Below are 18,651 nucleotides of genomic sequence, written 5' to 3'. Positions count from 1 at the left end.
TTTTACCCAGTATTTGTTTGAGAATTAGAATGCCCCATGCTACAGGGAGTAGACAAGAAAACTCATTTATACATTAATTGTGTTAAATGGCACACTATCTGGAAAGCAATTTGGAAATAGATAACAAAAGCCATTAAAATATTTATACACTGTGATACAGCAAATCCATGTTTGTAAGTCCCAAAATTTGAAATATACACACACATAAAGATGTTCAATAAACTGTTACTTACAATAGTGACCTGCCTCTACCTTTTTTTTTTTCTTTTAACAGCCTTACCACTCACCAAATTATAGAAGTGAGCAATCTTGGCACTATCCTTTCCCTCACAACAGAGCCAATAATTCTTTCCCCTTGGTCTTCCCATCTTTTTCTTCTTCATCTCTACAACTGCTATCTTGGTTTAAGAACCTGCCGTTTCTCTTCTGGATTGCTGCAATATTGTCTGGGGGCTGCAATGTGAGGCCTAAGCTTATACAATATCCAGGCCCTTTTAAAGAAAAAGAAGATAAAATTGTGAAACCAAAATATGTGTCACCAAAGCCAACATTAAGAATAGCAAAACAGAGGGGTAGTAATACAGAAAGTACTCACAACTAATTGAAGTGAAAAACTCATATATTTTGCAAATTTTATCAAAACATGTGACCAGCAGAATACATTTTAGAATCCCTCCCAGAATACTGCTAGAGGAGCATGCAAGCCAAGCACCATTTATTTCAGCTTCTCACCAAACCTTAGTGCTTCAGGTCTGTAATTTCTCAGCCAGCCATCCAATCCTATTGCTCAAGATTCATTTTTCTAAAATGAAATTCTAAACATATCCTCTCCCTACCTGAAAACTTTTCTTGCCAATAGAATACCTAGCACTAACATCCATGATATTATCTCCACTGCTTCTCCAACCTCACTCTCTATTGGTCCACACAAGCTCCATTACTGACAGTTCCTGTAGGATGTTATTTCAGTCCTCCCATACCTTAGCAGATGTTCTTTCCTCAAACTAAAATGTATTTTCTTCTCTTTTCTGGCTAACCAATTTCTGCTCCGGTTTCTATCCCAACCTACCTGTCAAAGCTTTTCCAGACCTGACAATAGAGCTCACATCTAGTTCTCTGGCCCACAATCCTCTGGTATTGGACTGATCACCTATTCCGTCTGTTTCCCTGATAAAGTAAATGCTCCTTCAGAACAGAAACTCTGTCTTAGCCATTCTTAGTGCCCAAGTGTCTGAACAAATGAATAAAAAAGGAAGAGAAGCAAATATATCAGTTACTTGTTTTGTTTTTGCTTATTGATAGTGTTAGCAATTTTTTCCCTTATTTAAAAGCATTTTTTTGTTAAGTGGCTATATGTGTTTTATAATGGGATGTCTAATTTACAATAAAATATTTCTTTAAAGCTCATTCTAATTTTCATTACATCTGCTATCTAATTCTCAAATCTCTGCACACCTGTGCCAGGCTTATTTACATGGCCAACAGTCTACTTTACATGAAATCATGTTTAGATTCCTGTACACAATTAGGTAAATAAATATCATTATTGCAATTTGATTAAAGGGTGTTTTTCTTAAATATTTCTCAGTATACATATTTCTCAGTAAGTGAGCAACTATTAGAGTTTTGTCGAGAAAAACTGTATGATGAACTTATTTCTGTAGGTGTATATTCAGGCACTAGCTGAAAGAAATTATATATATACACACACACACACACACACACACACACACAAACACATACACACACACACATATACATTTTGCCGTCAGGCATAAAACAGTGATGAATACTATAAGACTCAAATTATGTTCATACACACAAAGCCACTTTTCCGAATCACTATTATAATTCCTATCTCCCACCTAGGATGCAATAAAGAATTGTTTCAAAAAGGACAATATCCAAAATAATCTGATAATTCTCCTGAATATAATCCTCACTGAAGCTGAACATATTTTATCTTTTTTAGTAAAGCTATCATAGTCATTATCCAGGAAATGCCTGCAGGGACTCTATAGCAGAGATTCCCCCCCCCCTTTTTCTTCTGCATGATTTAAACGTGTTGTTTTAGTACACATTCTAAATATGCCCTACGTGAAGCAGACCACATACACATGGCATATTTATATATGAATACAGGTCAAGAGCACCAAAATGTAAATTACCGGACATAGGAATAACACCACCAAACTCAAGCTGACACCATCTTAGTAGCTTTAGGGCCATTTGAATCCTGGTGTAATCTACACCTCTAGTTCAGGTATAAATTCATTTTGTAGCCTATGGTATGATGGTATTAGCTGGAGCTCTCCCCAAACATGTTCCCGTTTCTCCTTTGTGTAAGGAAAGCTTTTTGAGTTCATGAGTGCCACCATCTTATGTCTGAGTAAGAGTTCCTTTCCGAAATGGATCCTTGCCTCACCCAGCCTTGGTTTGGTTGTTGAAAAGAAAGCCACACTCTCCTCATTGCACAGGACTGCATGCAGGGGTCGCCTGAGATAAAGCGTAGTACAGCAGAAAGAACACAGCGCTAGGGTCACAGAGTGATGGTGTGGAATCCCTGCAATGGCGTTTCAAGATCTGTGTGACAGTGAAGCCATGGAGCCTCTGAACCGTGTGTCCCCAGCACCACCATCAAAAAAAAAAATTTCATATGTTGAAGTCCTTACACCCAGCATCTCAGAATGTAATATTTGAAAACAGGGTTGTTGCAGGTATAATTAGCTAAGAGGAGGTCATTAGTTTGAGCCTTAACCCAGTATGACTGTTGTCCTTACACAAAAGGGAAATTTGGACCTAGAGACAGACACTCACAGAGGAAAGATGATGTAAGCACACAGGGGGAAAATGCCATCTACAAGTCAAGGAAAAGGGCTGGAACAGATTCTTCCCTCATAGCCCTCAGAAAGAACCAAGCATGTTGACACCTTGAATTCAGACTTCTATACTCCAGGTCTGTGTGACAATATATTTCTGTTTAAGACACGCTGTTTTTGGTACTTTGTTACGGCAGCTGTGGCAAACCAACATACCTGGTTTCCTCAAATGTCAAATGCTTACTATAAAGGATTCAGTGCCATCATAAAGATTTTTAAAAATCACACTGTAGATACTCAAAAGAGGACAGGCAATATTTTTTATCACATGGGGTATAATATTTGAAGTATTTTATTTCATTTCCTCGAATCGTGTGTCTTTCCCCATTGGGTCAGCCAAGGACCAGATGCATCACCCCTCAGAAGTTTCGTACCTCATAAACTCACCAAGAACTTAAACACAATCTCAGAGTGTTGCCACAAGGTTAAAGGAGGAATCTAAATATAAGGTAGATTTAGCTACAGAAGAATCAAGACAGTTCCATTTCTTGCACACTCAGCGTCTAGACAGAGACATACCTGCCACATGCGGGAAAGCCTGTCCAAGACTTCTAAGGATCCTCGCGAAGTGTGCCTTTACACTGTGGGCTGATTAAAAAGCCTAGAAGAAAATAAGAGCTAAGTTATTTAGAGGCATGTGGAGCCAAGGTTGACTCTTGCACACATTAATTATTTGGGGAAATCCAGTGGATTGTGATAAGCTGAGCATGAATACAGGACATGTACAGTGCTACAGAACCCTTCAATTCCACCCAGACAGATTCAGAGCCAATAGCAGAAGACAAGAAAATAGAGCAAATCAGTTTTTGAAATCAAATGCTCCAAATACTAGAACACATGGAAAAGAGGAGGCACAGTAGGAAATTTAAGGTTCCTATAAGAACTTAGAACTTTAAAAAATACCAAATCGGTTTCTAATGAGAAGAAAAATAAATCCAGGTAGGAGACGAGACTGACAGTAGCGCTACTTTAGACAGACTGTTCAAGGGAAAACTTCTCTGAGAAGGGGACATTGAAGCAGAGACCAGGATGAAAGGAGAAAGCCAGAGGGGGAAGAGCCTTCCAGGTGGAGGGAACGGCAAGTACAGCTGTCCCCTCATTCGAGATTTTACTTCCCATTGTTTCAGTTACCGGAGGTCAACCGCAGTGTGAAAATATTAAATGAAAATTTTCAGAAACAAACAATTCATAAGTTTTAAATTGCATGCTGTTCTGGGTACCTCACTTCATCTCATCGCTTATGTATCATCTATCATCACAAAAGGGCGTGTCCAGTACAAGAAGATATCTTGAGACAGAGTTATATTCATAGAACCTTTCTTACACCATATCATAAGTTGTTCTATTTTATTATTAGCTTTTGTTGTTAACCTCTTACCATGCCTAATTTATAAATGAAACTTTATCACAGGTTCATATGTATAAAAATTCCCAGCATATATAGGGTTTGGTATTACCCGTGGTTTCAGGCATTCATTGGGCATGTTGGAACATTATACACCCACAGATAATGCGGGTCTACTGTGCCAAGACCGTGTGGTGAGAGCTTGCTAGACATGTCCAGGAACAGCAAAAAGGCCACTGCGGCTGCATGCAGCATGCTGAGAGCGAGAGAGAGCGGGAGAAAGCGAGAGAGCAAGAGAGCGAGCGAGCGAGAGCGAAGCAGGAAATGAAGGAGGTTGGAAAGGGCCAAGGGAACGCTTTGGATTTTAACCTAAAATCAATTAAAGGGTTGTCTTCTTTTTTAAGCAAGCATTTTTGTTTCAAATCATTGTAGATTTACATGCATTGATAAGAAATAATACAGAGACCCTGTGTATTCTTTCCCCAAAGGTAGCAACTTGCAAAGCTATAGTAAAATATCAAAACCAAGACAATTACATCCATAGAGTCAACATACGGAACATTTCCGTCATCATAGGAATCCCTCAGGTTGCCTTTTTATAGCGACACACATTTCTCCTCTCACCCCACTTCCTCCTTAAAACCTGGAAGCCATTCATCAATTCACAATATCTCCACTTTTGTCATTTCAAGTATATAAATTAAATCATCAACTCCATGTAAGTATCTAGAGATTCATCCAGGTTGGTGTGTCTATCAATAGCTCGTTCATTTTTATTGCTGAGTAGTGTTTTATGGCATGAATCGTCTAATCATTCACTCATTGCAGGACACTGCATCATTTCCAGTTTGGGGTTATTATGAATAAAGCTGCTGTAAACATTTATACAGGTTTTTGTGTGAGTATAAGTTTTCCTTTCTCTGGGATAAATGCCCAGGGGTGCACTTGCAGGATTGTACAGTCGATGTATGTTAAGTTTTCTTTAAAAACCTGCCAAACTGTTTTGCAGAATAGCTGTACCATTTTACATCCTCACCAGCAATGCATGAGTGAGACAGTTTCTATGCACACTTGCCAGTTTGCTGATGTCATTATTTTTTATTTTAGCTATTCTCTTTTTCTCTAATAATTAATGATCATGCATATCTTCTCAGGTGCTTGTTATCTATATATCTTCTCCCAGAAAATGTTTCTTCATGTTTTTGTCCATTTTCTAATTGAATTATTTATTTTTTACTATAGTTTTGAAAGTTTAGATTCTTAACACTAGTCTTCTGTCAGATATATAGCTTGCAAATATTTTCTCCTAGTCTGTATCTTTTTATCCTCCCAATTTTTAAAAAATTTTTGATAAAGTTTTTAATTTTGATAAAGTCTAATTTATCAATGTTTTTCCTTTTATGGATCATACTTTTGGTATAATGTCTAGAAACGCTCTGCCTAACCCAAGATCCTGAAGATTTTCTATTTTTTCCATAAAAGTTTTATAGTTTTAAGTTTTACATTTAATTTCATTATATATTTTGAGTTAAGTTTTGTAAAAGTAAGACTTAGGAAAAGCTTCATTTTGCCTATGGATGTCCATTTGTTCCAACATCATTGGAAACCATCTGCATCTTTGTCAGAATCAGTTGGATATATTTGTGTGGGTCAATTTCTGGGTTCTCTATTCTATTCCATTGGTATATGAGTCAATCCCTCTGCCAATATCACATGGTCTTGATTAATGTAGCTATATAATAAATCTTAAAATTGGGTAGTTTAATTCCTCTCACTTTATTCAACTATTTGGATTCCTTTCCCTTTCTATATAAATTTTAGAATAATCTTGCCTATATCTACAAAAAAATCTTGCTGGAATTTTGATAGAAGTTGTGTTAAACCTGTATGTCAGTTTGGGGAGAACTGACATCTTTGCTATGGTGAGTCTTCCAGTCCATGAATATGATATATATCATATCTTCTATAATACATATATATATATATATACATAATCCATCAGTATTATGTGGGTTTTGGCATGCAAGTCCTATAAATGTTTTATTAGATTTATACCTAAGTATTTAATTTTTTTTAGTGATTATAAATGGTATCATATATATTTTTCATTTTGGTGTCCAGTTGTTTATTGCTATTATATAAGAATATAATTAATTTTTGTATGTTTATCTTGTATCCTACTATTTCTCTGTACTCACTAGTTTGGGGAGTTTTTTTTTTTTTCTTTTTTAAGTTTCTTGGGATTTTCTACATAAATAATCATGTCACTTACAAATAGGAACAGTTTGATTTCTTCCTTTCTTATCTTTATGCTTTTAATTAATTTTTCTTATCTTTTGCACTGACTAGACATTTTAGCACTATATTGAATAAGAGTGTTGAGTGCAGACATTCTTGGCCTTGTTCTTGATCTGAGAGGAAAGAATTCAGTCTTTCATCATTAAAAGTAATGACAGTTGTAGATTTTTATTTTTTATAGAGACTCCCTGTCAAGCTGAGAAAGTGCTCTGCTCCTATTTGTTCTGAGGGTTTTTATCTGAATGGATGTTTCTTTCTTTTTTTTTCTTCATTAATTGATAGGATCATGTGCTGTTTCTTTTTTAGCCCATTAACATGGAGAATCATACATATAGTTGATTTCAAGTTGAACCAGCCTTGCATCCTGGGAATAACTACTAATGGGGTCACGTTTTATATTCTTTCTATATATTGATACATTCTATTTGCTAATATTTTATTAAGAATTTTTGTATCTGTATTCATGAGGGACATTGGTCTCTAGCTTTCTTTTTTTAATATACTGTCTTTGCCTGATTTTGGTATCTGAGGACTACTTTCATAAAAGAAGTGGTTTGTTGGAATGGACTGCATAGAATTGGTGTTACTTCTTTCAGTGTTTGTTAGAATTCTTTAACAGAACCTCTGGGCCCAGGTGTTGTTTTCTGGAAGTTTTAAATTACAGATTCAATTTCCTTCTTAGTTATAGGGCTATTTCAATTATCTATTTAATACCGGATGAGTTGTGGAATTGTGTTTTTTTAGGAATTGGTCCATTTCATCCAAGTTGTCAAATTTATGTGTGTGGAGTTGTTGTAGTATTCCCATATTATCCTTTTGATGTCTGCAGGGTCTGTAGTGATAAACCTTTTCTCATATTGCTAATTTGTTTCTTTTCTCTTTTTTCTCTGTTAGTCTTGTTAGAGGTTTGTCAATTTTATTGATCTTTTCAAATAACTGGGTTTTAAAAATTGATTGATTTTCCATTTTCAATTTTATTGACTTTTTTCCTTAACATTATTTCCTTCCTTCTGCTGCTTTGGTTACATTCAGCTCTTCTTTTTCTAGATTCTTGAAGTGGGAGCTCAGATTATTTGAGACTTTTTCTAATATATACATTTAATGCTATAAACTTCCCTTTCAGCACTTCTTACCTGTGACCCACAAATTTGGGTGTTACATTTTTATTTTCATTCAGCGCAATGTATTTGTATGTCCCTTGAGACATCCTTTGTGACCTATAAATTATTTATAGTGTATGCTGCTTACTTTCCAAGTGTTAAGAGATTTTCCTGTTTTCTTTCTGCTATTGCTTTCTAATTTGATTCCATGGTAGTAAAAGAATACCTTCCATATGATTTTAATTCTTTTAAATTTGTTGAGATGTGGCTTTCTGGTCCAGCAGAGAGTCTATATTGGTATAAGTTCCATGATCACATGAAAAGAATGTGTGTTCTGCAGCTGTTGGGTAAAGTGTCAATTATAGTCTGTTGGTTACAGATGTTGTTGAGTTTTCTATATCCTTGCTGATTTTGCATCTAGTTTTCTATGGATTGATAAATAGGGGTGTTGAAATCTTCAACTATATTTGTGAATTTGTCTAGTTCTTTTTCAAATCTGTCATTTTTTACTTCATGTATTTTGCAGCTCAGTAATTTAGTACATACACATTTAGAAATGCCATGTCTTTTTGATGGAGTGACTGCTTTATCATTATATAATATTCTTCTCTGTCACTGAAATTTTCTTTGCTCCAAAGTCTATTGTATCTGATGTTAATATAGCAACTTCTGTTTTCTTTTTATTAATGTTTGTATGATATATCTTTATCCATCCTTTTACTTTCAACCTGCCTATATCATTATAATTGAAGATATTTCTTATAGACAGCATATACCTGGGTCTTATTTTTTAATACACTCTGATAATATGTCTTTTAATTGGTGTATTTAGACTGCTTATATTTCATGTAATTAATGATATGCTAGGGCTTAAATTTGCAATTTTTTCTATTTTTTATTTCTCTGTTTTCTTTTTCCTACCTTCATTCAATATTTTTGGGAATTCAATTTTTATCTACCTATAGTGTTTTTGAGTGTCTCTTTGTATAGCTTTTAGTGGTTGTTTTAGGTATGACATTATATATACATAGTTTACCATAGTCTGATGGTGCCATCATTTTACCAGTTTGAGTGAAGTGTGTCATAAATCATGTCCTATCCTATTGAATATTCCTGCAAGTTGCTGAGTTAGTAAACCAAAAATCTAAACATCAGAATAAATGTAGCTCTGTGAGACATTCTTCCTGCTTCATCCCCCCCAAGCTCTCCTATTTTCCCGCTTCTAGAACTACACATGCAGTCATACTTCCACTAAAAAGATAACTGAGGAATTAATCGAGATTAGTCAGAGGGGAAAAAAACCTTACTGATTTGAAAAAACAAGATTTCTGTCATTTGATGCATACTGTTTTGGATTGACAACTTTGAAGATAATGTCTAAGAGAATGCATTTTTTAGTGCCTTAAAGTAAACAGAAATCTGAAAAGTCCTTGAAGTATGTACAAATTTTTCCATTTATTTATTTATCAAGGATATGAACCATCAATTATTCAGAGTCTGTTACAATTATAAGTAGGCTTAACAATTACCTAGGCTATTGTACACCTTTTATAGAAAATACATTATAGAGAGATGAAATTAACTTGCAGAAGGTCATGGGCAAGTAAGTAGGGGAGTTGAACCTAGAACCGGGTCTAATGTTACTAAACAATGAAGAATAAAAATACTAATTTTTTAAAATCTAAAGTGTGTCAGCAATCTGCTTGAAAATGCAGATTGTTTCTCAAGGAAGGCAATCAAAAACATGGCAGATAGAATATCATCACTCATCTACAGTGGAGTTTCACCAGAACACTGGAGTCTAAACTTACCCAGTTGCCAAAAGTATCAATTGATAACAAATTAATGACCCAACCATCGATGTCATTGCAGACACTGGCCCAACAAGAGTTTCCAAACATGAAACTGTAAGAGTTAGCATGTCCGTTTCCATTGTGTATCAGTGAGTTATTCCCCCCATCTATTCTGGTTATTACTACAGACGGGCAAATTTGAAGGACACCAGCATATTTTCCACATTATGCAGTTTTCCCTCATTTTAGATGTAAAAACATTTGAGTATGTCCAAAAGTGACTGTCCTCAATTCCCAAAATATTATTTATACTCCCTGATTCATTTTATGAATGATCAAATGTCTAGTTTGTACCGCTGAGTGAAAACTTCCCCTTTTAGTCGCGAATCTTTTGTGATCCAAACTATAGAAGAAATTCTTGCTCTACATCTCCCATTTATATTCACAGACTATAATTAAATAATAGAGTTTCATTTACTTGGGCTTCAATCCACTTTTTTCTTATTTTTACTCATCTTTTTTCTCTGATATGTATCCCAGTATTGTTATTATCCTTGAGCACACAAATACACAGATCTGTGAATCTATAATGAGATCTTCCTGTTTTATTTAGAATAGATTTTGCTTCCATTAAATGTCTAAATTGCCTCCACTTAGATGCTTTATAAATTTGCACAAATACCTCATCCTACTGAAAAGAAGAAATTGTCCTTTCATAGCTGACCTCCTAGCCAAGTACACGTATTAAATTTACTCCGGGGAAAAACTTGGTTCACAAGCTAACTTGGGCTTCTCGACCCGATGCCAGCCGAGGGTGAATGTGCTAATGCCCTGCACCAAAGTGAGAATTCAAATGCCCTTCCATTCCAGCCCAGTGGGCTGGCCAACTGACAGAGCTCCGTTCAGCATCATGTACAGAGACAGCTATCTGCCTTCCTCTCAACCAGTGGTGCCGCATGTCCTGAGAAGAGCTGGGCAAGAAGGAGTGAAAGTGCTCAGCCCTCCAACAGGGAAGTATCTGACTCAGAAATAACAACTAAGCCATCCGAGCTGCCATCGTGTCCAACTCTAACCACACAGCACTTCCACATTCCTTGACTATTTTTTCTTTATAAGAGGAGAGGAAGGTTGCAGAATTTGTATTCACACATCCAATGCTGTACTCTCACCACATGTGGATGAAACTCCCTTGTCAACAAAGCGTTTACCCTTGCCTTTTCCTCTTTTTCAGGATTTCTGCTCCGAATCCCCAGCACACTTAGAGCAGTGATCTCAGAGGCATTTCTAGAGCAATGCAAATTATAGTTCTTTGTTTGCCTCTTAGAGATGGGATGGGAAAAGAAGTGTAAAAGCCCCAAAGTGGTAGCTAAAATCAAAACAGCTGATGAAAGCTCATGACATTTTCTTCACTAGTTTGTTGTGTAAATGCCCCCTGATCGTTGAGAAAAGCCCTTGTGATTTATAACATTAAAAAGTAAAATAGATATGCCCCTATGCTGATGTACATGGACAGAAGGTAAAAACACACTTTACCAGTTAAAAATCAGTAGGAAAATAGACCAAATACCTTCCATAGAGACCATGAACTGTCAATAGGATGATAATCTACAGATCCATTTTTCAACAAATGTGTCCCCCTTTCCAGCCACAGTACCATCATGGGTTAAATGTAAACTATAAGATAGCTGACATCTAGTTTGGAAAAGATAGCATGTAATATTTTAATGCTTTTTACAACACAAAGCCATGATTGCTGATTAGAAGCAAAAATCCTGAAAATGTACCCAATTCTATATTCTAAAAGGAAAAAAATGGCCATGATCCCAAATTTACCCCTCAGTTGATACATTAAAGACTAAACAGATAAAGATGGTAAGAACTACATACCAATCCGTGGATTAGGCTGGTAAACTCTGTTTCATCCTACAGCTCTACTCCAAGCTGACAGTGCAGAGCAAAACAGTACTCAGGCCACCTCTATGAATAAGATGCAATTGCTGGTCCTCATGTTAATGTCACAGACAGTTCAACCCATCTCCGAGTACTGAGGCAAATTAAATAAATATATTGTTGAGCAATATCTGCAACGTACTTTGTTAGATGAGGTGGAGAAAACAAAGTCATTAAAACTTATTAATAAAGAAGCTGTGATCTAACTACTTCAAAGTTGGAAAAGTCATTAGCAGAGAAAGAAGGAAAATGAGGCACGCATTCCAAGATGGTAGGAAAGGGGTGGTTGCCACAAAACCCACGTTTGTGTGTTAATATAGAAAACATGAACTAGCACCTAAAATACGATAATGTAAAAAATTATAGAAAACTCGTTTTAGACATCTGCAATTCTCGGGTCAGAAGGAGAGCCATGGGAAGGCTCAGCGCCGCAGTGGAATGGTGGGTGGTCTCTCCCAGGCAGCGAGAGGGCAGGAAGAACCTGAAGAGCAGGGCCTGTGGACAGGCCTAAGCAAGAGCGGGGCAGGCTCTGGGGTTTGGAAGGAGCCAGAGATAACAGGACACACACACTTTCATCTCAGGAGCTCTAAGAATCAGGGCTGCGGCATCTACCTTCTACACAGTCACCCCTGCAGGCAATGGAGGGAGATTTCTGGGGCCAACCTGCTTCTCCTCTACAAATCTTTCTGCACTAAAAACATCTGAAATTTCTTTGTCAGATCTGGTGTCTTTGGAGCCTCAAAAACTTATGGAAGTATTCAAATGCAAAGACCTGAATAAAGAAATACAGTGACTAAAACGCAGCCTTAGGAAAGCAAATTCAGTCACTCAACTAGAATGCAATAATTTCAGATAAGGGTTCATTTCCGGATGGGGGGGGAGGGGAGAGAGAGAGAGCGCATGAGAGAGCACGAGAGAAAAAGAGAGCGAGCGAGAGAGAGAGAGAGAGAGAGAGAGAGAGAGAGAGAGAGAGAGATTATATAAGGACATATAGGCACTGAGTATCTGAAGAGGACTGCTACTGAAGATACATGAATAAGGTCCGTACAGTAGAGGCTATTTTTATTTTCAACTCTGATATTCAAATATATTTTAATAAAAAATACTACAATTATAGCAAAGTGGTTACTAGCATACACTCTGGATTTTATGCTAGGTTGAATCTTTCTATCTGGGTGATCTCGGGCAAGTTACTTAATCTCTAAACCCAGGTCTTATCTATAAATTGAAAATAATAGCAGAGTAATTGTTATTCAGCATTCCATTGAAAAACCATGCTGCCCCTATTCTCAGACTTCATGGTTCAAATATAATAGTGTTGACCCACACCTGCTCTTGCACTTCAGGGATGACTGCTTGGGCCTGAGTAATCTTTCCAGTTCTGGGAAGCTACGTAGGGATCCTCATCACCCCAACAATTGCTGGAAAGATCTCCTCTCTTCTCCTCTCCTCCGCTCCACTCCCCTCCCCTCCCTTCCTGCATGTCTGTCTCTCTCTGTGACTGAGGTTATTGAGGACCATTCAAACCTAAAAAAATTAGCTAAGAGAAAAGCAAAGCTGAGAACTGGGACAACAGAGTAAGAGATGGGTGCTTGAAGATACCCTGTGATCTGAAAGGTTATTTTCTGTCAGAATACCACTGTATTACCTTTCTTGCTTCAACTATTTTGAGATAGGTTTTTGTCTAACCTACTATAAGGAGAATTTTTTTATGTGCATGTGAGAAAGAAATGGATCAGCTGGACTAGTGCTTTCAGATTCATATGCATCCTCCACCCCACCTGCTTATGTGTCCTGATTTCTACTTTTTGGAGTCTTCTGGAGGCTCCAAAACTAACCAGAGAGTTATGAGAGTTGATATATTATTAGATCACAGCCATTTGTAGATGATACACAATTGTACTCATTCATTAGAATATTTTAAAAGAAATTAGGGTACAAAGCCCGTAAAGCATTTGTTACTGTGCTGGGCATATAGCAAATGCTTAATAAATCTGAGCTATTTTTATGTCCAGAATGAGCGATTCTTTAAACTTGCCTTTCCAAGATGACTACATGAAAAAAAAAATGTTCATGTGACTCATTGTGATATCAGGGATTGATATTTTTAAGAAGGTCATAATCAATAATAGAAGACATTAATAATGGATTAAAGATAAAGAATAGAAGAAGTTCCAAAAGGCAGCAGATGACCAACAAATGAACTGAATAAAAAAATACTTAAAGTCATCAGAGGAAAGAGAGAAAAGACCATTGGAGCTGGGGTGGTCATCAAAAGGCTTCATTTGAGCTAGATTTTGAAGGACAGGAAAGATCTGGAAAGTTGCAGGGAAAAGCAGAAAATTTCCCAGGCATATGTCTAGAAAAATATGAGTGGTGGTACTAGAGCCCAGGACACTCTTTGACCTATAACAGAGGGTTTGCGAGGAGAAGCCATGGAAGGATGACTGGAATAAATAGCCCAATGTGGATGACAGCTCTCAAGGGCAGGTTAATCACATTTCACAGAAGTTGGCTTTCACTGAGTTCATCTAAAGATACAAAGGGATGACATTAGGTTGCTCATGCGATTCGTACTTGGTGAAACTCTAAAACTACTAAAAATCAGAGAAATCATTTGAAAGCGTTTTATAACTAAATCACATGTCTTCAAATACACCATATCATATTGGCTTTTTCCTTTTTTTCTTATTCCAATTGTTTATTATTTTACTTATATTCTAAAGCCAAACAAATGAACATACATATACAAAAAAGCCCTAAGGCATAATGCAATAGATACTGTGGTTTTCTCTTAAATATCCCTTCCTCAGCATGTAAGAGCTATGTAGTTTGAAGAGGTGCGCCCAACTTCTGGGGTGGGTCCTGCTAAATTTAAGGCGACCATGGTAATCCTATCTTCCCTGCCAGTGATTGGTTGGTGAACCCAGGCCTACACCAATCTATAAAGAGCATTCCCCTGAAAACATGGTTTGGATCCAGAAATGAGCATATGACCTAAGTGAGCCAATAAAACATGAGTGAGCTTTGTTTTTGGGAAAACATTTCCTCGTTAAAAGACAGCCACCGAAGGAGATGGTCACTTTCTCAATCTCTGTGGCTCTCCTAACTGGAACTGCAGATGCAATCTGCTTTCAAACTTAAGACGGAAGCTGACTTACAGAGTTATGGAGGGCAGAGCTCAGGGAATTCCAGAGATAGGATGCTGTAAGCCCTGGACAAAGCCAACCCAACGATCTGCCCTACGTTTTTGTTTTGTTTTTTAAAAGATTTTATTGGTGAATTGGAGGAGGGGAAAAGTGCTAGGGAATCAGGGGAAGGGGAACAGACAAGTTGCTGTTGTTTTGTTCTTCAGTCTAGCTGTGGAGGATGTTGCTTCACTGGCCCAAGCTCTTCCCGGGTGAGGCAGATCAGTCGCCAGCCTCTGGACGGCCGCTCACGCTGGCTGCCGGCCACACACTGTAGCTTATGGCAGCCCACTGCAGCAGGGGCTGCAGCCCACGCCATCGCCAGTGACCCACAGCAGCCCAGCTCCAGGTCAAGCTGTTGTTCAGCATCTTAGCTGTAGAGGGCAGTGTCGCTGGTCCTCATATGTGGGATCCAAACCGGGTCCCTCTGGCATCCCAAGCCAGTTCTTAACCAACGTGCCACTCGGCCGGCCCTGCCCTACCTTTAATGTCTGGCTATTTGATATATTACCTTTCTTTATGATTAAATCTGGTTGGACTTTTTTTCAAAAACTACCCTAATTTCTTTTAAAATATTCTAATTAACCAGTACAATCATGTATCATTTGCAAATGGCTGTGACCCAATAATATATCTAATCTCATAGCTCTCTGGTTAGTTTTAGAGCTTCCAGAAGACTTCAAAAAGTAGGAATCAGGACAGGTAAGCAGGTAGAATGGAATCTGAAAGCACCAGTCCAGGTGATCCATTTCAGATGAGTAACTAAAAACCATCCTCTGAAAAGATGAAGTAGTCAGTTATTACAATCACTCAGATTGGTCCAGGAATTATTATTAAATGAGGACACACCAAAATTATACCCAACCAAGGTTCTAATAAACACAAAAACTTTAGATACCACAACTCCAAATCCACCTTTCCTCTTTTCCCTTACACAGCTGCTAAGGGCAGGGGAATTTTATTCCCTGGTCATATTAGCTTAAAGAGTTCCTTATAGATGAGGCCTAGCCTAGAAAGGGTTTTCTGAACAAGCAAATATTACAGACTCTAACTTTCTCTATTTCGTTGCCAAACAATACTTTGGGGTATAATCTCTGAGTGCAATTAACCATTTAAGCCAACTATGATATGGGCTATATTAGTTCAGTAAAATGATGATAATTGTGCTAGTGTTTACTCCCTTATTTTTAAAAACATAATTTTTAAATGTTTAACTACAAAAATCTATGAGTAATACACTGTATATGACAACTTCTGGGGAAATTATTGCAGCAGATAGACATTGGAAAATCGTGATCAAGATAAAGCAATTATCTTGATCTAAAAAATAAAAGTAGAACTCTAGGCATAAGAAGCTAATGAGACAGTAACATATCGCAGATTTGATCACCACTAGTCAAGAGAGCCAAATACGAATATAAATTGTGAAAGGAGACTTTGCCCATACTATTAAGCCAAAAAAAAAAATACTAATACCAGAAATATTTTAAATGTATACATTACTATTGATAGCTAGAAGCTGACATTCTTCCATGGCTGAAATGTGGTTTGTCTAAAAACATTAGTAAAACTTCTGATAGACCTCACATGCCCTAGGACAACTTTAAATGCCTCTGAATGACATAAACTTTGATAGCTCAAAAGTAATACCTGAGTACTGGAGGTGAAAATTCTAAGCACATAAAATGACACTGTCTGTTTAGGCCTTCAAGTGCTAACCAAGCCAACAGCAATGAACATACCTAGTGTTCAGAAAACAAGGCTTCTTGGATAAGTGGATGGCAACAGGATATGTACAAAATGCACCGAGAACATCTTGACATACCAGATACCAGGAAACCTATCAAAAGATGACTACAGTTATGTCAAAAGTCCTCTGGAGCCAACTTGAAGAGGTTTCCATTGGCCAAAGATGAGACAAATTGAGCTTAAAATAGATAAGAATTGCAATAGATCAAACTCATCAAATATGCTTAAATTCATGAGTTCATGATGACATTTAAAAGAAATTTCTTGGTGACCTTCTGAGGATGATAGCAAGCTTTTCCACCTAAGTGGTAAAATAATCCCTCTCCTTCAGGTCAAATACACCCCTGTTCTCCTCTTGTTTGCTATCCCCAAATTAAATAAAATGCAAACTTTTGTTGCTGGCTAAACACCTATTAGCCCCAAATATTCTGCTTTGTTTAAAAAGATAATAGGACATTAGTTACACTAAAAGTGTGCTCTCTTTTCTTTGTAGATCCTATCAGAATGAGTGAAGGAATGTACTGATTCTAATGTTTCCCTTCTTTTGCAACTCAATAACCTCCTTTCCAACTGAGGAGCTGTTAGCTGCATTTAATGTCACCAACCCTTATCAAACTTGGACAAAAGGCATTCTTCTGCGATGTTTATCATTATTGCAGGTTGGTTACAGCTACAATTTAAAAGCTTACTATAATCCCATCTGTGAAAGTTGACTGCACAGCAACCTTAGTCAAGGTAAAACCTGTTCCATGAAACCCAATAGTAGGCCCATGGAAGTCTAGACAAATGGATACATCAGTGAATGAGAGGAAAATGCTTATTGTTTTTAATGAAAAGCATTCATTGCACTCATTGCTACAGTTTCACCACACATCATCAATGGTGTTTCATATTTCAGAGGTATTCGCAATAAGTAGAATAAATCAATACTGGATATAATCAAGCATGCATATTCATTAATATCAAGTTCTCTTCTCTATTTTCCAACCCGATGAAATTAGGAGTGACTATATGATTAGTCCTAGGAAAGAAATATAAGAAGTGATGTTTGTCACTTCTGTAATAAAGCGCTTAATTGCTAATGTTCAACTGTTCAGCCCTCTCTTTCCTGGCCTGGGAGGCAGATATATACGGAGGTGCCATGAAATCAAAGTCTGGAAACCAGCATACGGCAGACAGCTGACCTGCTGAATCACCTAAACTCACAAGAGTTTGTAAATGAGATTTTACGGTTGTTCATAACAGCAGCATTATGGATTCTAACCCAAATGATGTGGTAAAATTCCGCATTTTTCCCAAATATACTTTCCACAGCAATCTAATGAAAAGTACCTGCATATACTGGTGTACTGAGGCCAACCAAATTAGTTGGATTATAGACATATAAGAATTTAGAATTAATATTTTCAGGGTTATGAATTGTTTGAAAATGTTAACTAGATTTGATAAATCAGGCCTAATAATAAAACAATAAATCTGTATGTATGTAAATAGAAATGTACTCTTAGATTTCTCTATTGAACAGAGAATGGCATGACTATAACATAAAGGAGCCATTCTAAGCCCAGTTCTACCTTAGGAACTATGGAACGACATAAGGCAAAAAGCAGTTGCTGATGACATTTATAAAGTCTCTTAAATCTCTTCTGATTCTGAAATAAACTGATAAGGCTCATATTTTCTTGACCTCCTAATCCTTGGAACCAAAAGTACTTGGTAAACGAAATCTGTCTTTCATGACTTCCTCAAAAGTACTCGCTCTGATTAATCTAGTATATGGTATCAAAGAGTATTGAAACTATAAAAAGTCCATTGTGAGATTTCAGTAAGTCTCAATCCAAGACTTTTCTTTGATGCTTTCTCTATTATGTAGCAATACCAGAGAACTTTCAAAGTGGAACTTTGTATTTTTCCTTATACAGAGAGCATTTCATATAGCAAACAGTGTGTAAAAATTCATCCAACATTCCCAGGAAATATAATTCCCTTTTACCCAAAATTTCAGGAATCAATAGTTTAAAATACCATTCCCTGCTGAACCCACAGGTATTTATTTACCTGGGTCATGAACGAAAATGGCAATTGCCCCAAATATTTCCATTCATCTGATGGGTGCCATAGGAGCTTAAATAGACATGGTGGTGACAGCCATGTATGGACTATTGATTTGAGTATGACTGAGGACTAACGAAATCTCTTCCTCAGACACCAAGGCGTCCCAAAAGGTCTGCTAGCTCAAAATGACCTGGTAGCTTTTGAAATGCGTAGGTAACCTCTGAAACTACACAATAATGATAGGGCTGCATGGAAAGTGGAGATAAGAGCTCTAGCATGCATCCTTGGCAGGAA

At 37.0% G+C, this 18,651-nt stretch overlaps 1 protein-coding gene across 7 annotated transcripts in view; it reads right to left on the bottom strand.

Moving 5' to 3' along the window:
- The window catches only part of SOX5 (SRY-box transcription factor 5), a 987,332-nt gene that overhangs the window by 848,162 nt on the left and 120,519 nt on the right, over positions 1–18,651 (bottom strand). For all 7 annotated transcript variants that reach the window (XM_019654616.1, XM_019654621.1, XM_019654620.1 and 4 more), the window contains exon 2: positions 3,399–3,480. The gene's annotated coding sequence lies outside the window, so the exon portion shown is untranslated. The remainder of the gene's footprint in view (positions 1–3,398; positions 3,481–18,651) is intronic.

Source organism: Hipposideros armiger, unplaced genomic scaffold (genome assembly GCF_001890085.2).
Source record: "Hipposideros armiger isolate ML-2016 unplaced genomic scaffold, ASM189008v1 scaffold_227, whole genome shotgun sequence".
In the NCBI taxonomy this organism is placed as follows: Eukaryota; Metazoa; Chordata; class Mammalia; order Chiroptera; family Hipposideridae; genus Hipposideros; species Hipposideros armiger.
Note: the sequence above shows the minus strand (reverse complement) of the source record. Positions and strands in the feature narration are given on the sequence as shown.